Here is a 6,005-nt window from a genome sequence, read left to right on the forward strand (position 1 = left end):
ACAAGTTTCCCTAATCTCTTTGACACCTGCACAAATTTTCATTTCAAAGATTCCCCGAGTGATTTTAATTAGTGAGGGTCTAATCTAAGAAAAGACATCCATGATGTCCCATTTTACTGTACGAAAATATTTGATAATAAAAAAATTAACTAAAAATAATAATTAATAAATATTAAATAAAATAAATTTTAACTTTTTTTTTTCTCTTTAACATTATCGTTTATTGTAACGTTTTCAACTAATTACTATATAAAGATTCGGTTATTAGCGATCTTAGTATGCATTGAATAGTAATTAAAGATAGCAAGAGAAGGAAAAATACTGTAACAAGTGTTTAATTAAATATATTTTTTGAAGAAAAAATATAAAAAAAATTCAAAGTTTTTTAGGAGTTCAATATAATTGACTCTTTAAAATATATTCTTAGGATACTCATTAATTATTAATAATAAAATCCCAATAAATATAGAAATTGAAACCCTTTTTTAGGTCTAGATCACTAAGCTCTGTTGATCCTTTATTAATTGATCTCAATTAACTTAGATAAACTCAATCCAGAATTAATGTAACTTAGTTAGTATACGAAGCTTGAAGTCCTCAAACAATTAATCCAATATGATATATACACTTTGATCATTTGATTAGACTTTTAAGAAAGAATAATTATCTCAACATTTGAGCCAACTTTTTTAGTGCTTGGAGTTAATAATTAAAGTGATGCTAAGGATTAGGAATATAATGGAGATTATTTCTTTCTTTTAAAGATATTTTAAATAAAAAACTAGTCAAATTTAAACATAAATTATACCAGAACTTATTATATATAGATATATTAATCATCACTCTATTTAAAAGTAGTTGTAATAGTAATAGATTCAACAATTAATTTGTATGCTCAAATTATTTAATTAATCAAGTCCAACTAAATAGTTTTAACCTAATTTACTTCTATACGCTGCTATCTTTAATAAATTTTTGGCTTAACGCGCGAATGTATATAACATTCTGTTTCATGTGAATTTCATTTTTTTTTTAATTTTCTCAGCATTTTCTGTTTTTTGCACGTTCTCTTTCATCTCTATTTTATCTTTATTTCTCTTCCTTCTCTATGTTCGCTTCGTTTTCTACGTTTTCTTCGTTCAATATCAATGCTCTTTATCTGGTTTGAAGATTTGGATCAAAATTTTTAAAATTAAGCTGTAAAATCAGCTTTGAACAGATATTTCGTTTTCAAAGACAATGAATGATTCAAGTTCAGACTGTCAATTGAACCAGGACGAATTGATTATTGTTTTATTTGAATAGAATCAAGTGACTGAGGTGCAGTTTGTAACACCCTTACTACCAGAATGTCACGCTTCTGGTTGCGCCACTCTGATAGCGAGGATATTACGACAACATCCATATATTTAAATATAAAATAGGAGCCTTTAACTTGAAACCGTATCGACATTTCTTTGAAAATCAGAAATACTTTTTTTTTCTTTCTATAAATACGCCTACATATAAGCCAATTATAGTCGCGACTCCTACCCCTCTTTACAAAAATATAATAATAATGGCAAGAAAAAATAATAACTAAGCTAATACAACAATATCGCATAACCAAAAGCACAATAATCTCTTCATAAGCTTCTTCATCCGTTTCTTGAAAAGATAAGACTGTAAGAGTGGAACCTAACCACAAGGTCTCACCAGAGAAGTTTAGAATTGTTATAAGAGGATATGCATATATAGAGAAGAATGAGTTTTAACCACAGTGATCATTGTTCGTCTTATGATCTTTTCGAATATCAAAAATTAATTATCCAAATTCCAAAAATCATATTTTAATTTATCAGATCCAATCAAACACAATATCTAAAATATTTTGCTATATACCAAAGAACTGTTCTAACCAGTCTTACCAAGGCAATATAACTTACCCAATTATGGCTTCCGGCCCAAACAGTTACGGTCTCAAGTCCAAACATAATCAATCAATACTCAAATCACCATAATCTGAACCAACCAGTTACAATCTTAAGTAATGGACTTTAAACACAATCAAGAGCAATTACAACAAGTATGACAATTAACAGTTAAACAGAAATATTCAAATAGGCAAACCAAATACAATATGCACACCCAAATAATATTACATAGATGTATATGATGCATGCATGTCCTACTGGCCATAAGCTCACATGTCGGTTAGATTGCTAGAATCTGACACATTCGTTAGCTAATCCGGACATTGTCTCTCTTGTGTATTTAGGGATATAGTACCTGACACACTCTCGAAATATAGTACCTGCCACATTGCTAGGATATAGTGCTCATCACACTCTCGAGATATAGTGTCTACCACACTCCAGGATATAGTACCCGCCACACTTCTACACACCGAGAGAATATACTATCAGGGATATAGTGTCCGACACACTTTTAGGATACAATGCCCGCCACACTTTTCAATCCTAATCCTTATTAATCATAAACACGCAAGTAGGATAAGACCACATTCCTTGCCATTTCAGTGGTTATATTTCAACAATATTCACAATCAATCAAGCTCAAAATCATAATCAACCTCAATTCATAATTCTTTATAGGCTAACTAGCCGAACTTCCATAATCCTCCATTTCAGTTTAAGGTATTCCCAAGGTCTTCAACTGGTATCTCAAAATTAAATGAGGTAAATCATAAAGCAATTTCTCAACTTAACAAAATCATAGAACTCGTTTCTGTTTAACCTTGAATAATCAATTTCATTACTTTAAATTCATTTAAATTCTTAAATCATACTTTTTTTTTAATTTGAATCAAATTAAGTTAATCAAGTTTCCAAAATAATTTTTAATTTCATTCTTGAGTTTAAAATATTCTCAAAAGACTTGAAAATTATTCCATTTCACTAAATCAAATTTAAATACTTTAACTTCTCTAAAATGACACAAAACAGAATTCTTCAATCAAATTCAGTCACTTTTAAATTCACTAAAAACTCCTCGAAATAAGCTTCAACTCATTTTTAAGTTTAAAAGAAAACTCTTTCCCAAAGAATTCAAATCATTTTTTATTCTCAATTATAAATCTCAATTGAAACATAATTGCTTATTCTTCAATAATACTTAAAAATTTGCTAAAACGCCTCAAAATACTCTTTTCTTTAGTAAATCAAAATCAAATAAAATAATTCTTCTTTATTACTTAAGATTTCACTAACACTACAAAAAAACATATTTCTTTAACCAATCAAGTTCCAACACTTTAAATTCATTAAAAGCTTCTCGAAGCTTAATTTTGTAATCGAAATTAATTAAACAAAATTAAAAAAAAGCCTCTAGTTTTTTTTATATATAAAAACAACACCGATTTTCATTATTTTCGTTATTCCATTTCACCTCAAGTACTTTTAAAAATTTTGGCAGCATCTCCTCTAAAATTCGGACTCTGCTACCTTTTACGGGTCTCCTCCAAACCATTTCTCAACCATTTCCAACGGTTTTTAAAACCAAGCAATTCCTCAATATAAACATACAAAATCAGAGTTTCCAACATAAAACTATTTCTCAGTATAAACATACAAATCAGATCCAGATCAAGCTTTCATTAACTATCATAACGCCAACTCAATCAATCAATAATCCAATCAAGTAAACAATCACATTCATCCAAAATAACTAAGTCAATCCATAAGGCTCACATCATCACCAAAAATATATTTTTTTGCATCAATATTGGTTTATATCAATTCCGCAATATAAAATGTTTTATGAAAAATTCTTACCTCGAAAAGTCAAAACCCATAAAATTAAACGCGTTTAAAAGCCCTTTTCTCATGGCCCGCAATCAGCGGCATCAAATCCGACCATTTTTTGCAGCAGCAACAGCCACAAAAATACCATACAACAACAATAACTCAACCTTGAGATATTGACGTCACGAAAATCTCAGTAATATATAACAGAACAATGACTATAGGAGTTCGGAACAAGGAATAACTTTCCATAATCATGAATAAGCAAGAGAACGGAGCAGCGGCAGCTCTGATGAAGACTTTTCGACGAGCAGAACAGTGGTAGGAAGCTTCGGCGGCAACGCAGCAGCTTGCTGTCGCATGCAATAGCCATTAAACTCAGTATGTAAGAACCGAAACTCAACTCTACGTCACCAACACCTCAGAATCTCTAACAGATATAACAGAATACTGATTTCAAAGGTTTCAGAATGAAAATGCTTACTGTAACAAAGGAGGAACGGCTAAACCGAATAGCAGTAGCTCCGGTGGTGGTTCCAACGCTCACAATGCCGTTCCCGATAGACACAGACACGACGACGCAGCTCAGAACGGCGAGCAGCGGTAGCGATGGCACATGGCAGCACGAGCATGAACAGCAGTGATAACGATCCCAACAACGACGACGGCATGACTTCTTCCCCCCTCTATCGTGTTTTGTTCCTCCGGAAATGAGGATAAAGCATGAACGGTGGCGACGAGGCGTGACTCGACGGCGGTGACTCCTCCTCCTCTCCCTCATGTCACGTCTCTCTCTTTCTTCCTCCTCTTGGTTCGACGACGACGACGACAGCTGTAAGACCCAGATTTTAAATAAATCTTATTATGAGTTAGTTTTAATTTATTTATTCATTAAAAATTTTATTTTCAAAAATTATTTTATCAAAGCTAATTAAATCAGGTTTAGATAATTAAATAATATTTTAAAAAATAATCTTAAAGGTTTAAATTAAATTTTTAATTAATACTCCATACCCCTAATTTTATTAAAATTTCCTAAACTATTCTAATTCTAATCCTCTACCCCACCGCCTTCCCTTCCCCAAACCTAACCTAACCTAAACCCATTGCTTCACCCATTACTTCAGAAAAAACAGAGAGAGAAAAGAAGAAATAAAAACAAAAAGAAAGAAAGGGAGAAGGAGATCTGAGAGGGAGAGGGGCGCCGGTGGAAGGGGAAAACTGTATGTGCCACCACCGTCCCGCCGTTAGCACATCGCCGGAGCAGAGGAGCGCATGGGAGGAAGGCGCCGTGAGGGGTATCGCGCCGTCACAGCTGTCCGTGCCGTCTTCATCATCGCTGAGGGAAGCTAGCGCCGCCAGCGTCACCGTCGCCGATCCTCTTCATCGCCGCCGTTGTGCTCGTAGGCGTGGAAGAAAACCGCTGCCGCCAGCTTCATTGGGTCTCCGCTGCTGTCAGCGGTATCGTCATCACCGCGTTCTGTTCCGCCGTCACCTTCACGGAGGTCCAAGTCACCGGAGCTCCACGCCGCCTCTGCCGCCCGAAACCCCACTGCCGCCATCGCACGAACTAGAGGAGGAGAGCCATTATGTTGCGTGCGAAAGGGAGATCGAAGCTGTCGCATGTGGAGGAGAGGAACGGCGTCGCGGTTGGGGCTGGGATCTTCTACCACCGCTGGGTCACCCACTGCCATCGCCGTTCTGAAGTTGTTAGGCCACCACGAGGATCCGACGCAAGGAGAGAGAAACAGAAACGCAGATGGGAGAGAAAAAGGGAGTCACCACTGCTCTGAACCAACAGAGCCACTTCTGAGCTGCCGCAACAATTGTCGGAGTTCTTAGTTGCCGCCACTGCCGTTGGTAAAGAGTATTCTTGCTTTTGATTCCCATCCTTTCAATTTCTAGGGATATGGTTATCACTGCGATGTTCTTGCAGCTGCCACTGAGGTTTTCCACCATCACCAGAGCTGCTGTGGGGACAGTTTGGAGTTGCTGCCATTGCTTCGTCTCCATGTTTTTCTTTTGTTAAGTAAGCATATCTTTTTCAAAACCTTGACCGCTAGTGTATGTCTGCTCTGTTATGAATTTGATAAAGATTCTGAGATGTTGGTAATGTAGGTTCGAGTTTCAGTTGTTGTGTGTCATGCTTAGAGTTGCGGTTGCTGCTACGGATAGTGGATAAAGCTGAGATTACGGCTGCTGCTGTCGCTGGCCAAAGAAAAGGGGTTTTTCACGTATTTTGGTTTTACGAGTTTCGACTTT

This window comes from Arachis ipaensis, chromosome B3 (assembly GCF_059453495.1).
Source record: "Arachis ipaensis isolate K30076 ecotype BB chromosome B3, ASM5945349v1, whole genome shotgun sequence".
Classification (NCBI taxonomy): Eukaryota; Viridiplantae; Streptophyta; class Magnoliopsida; order Fabales; family Fabaceae; genus Arachis; species Arachis ipaensis.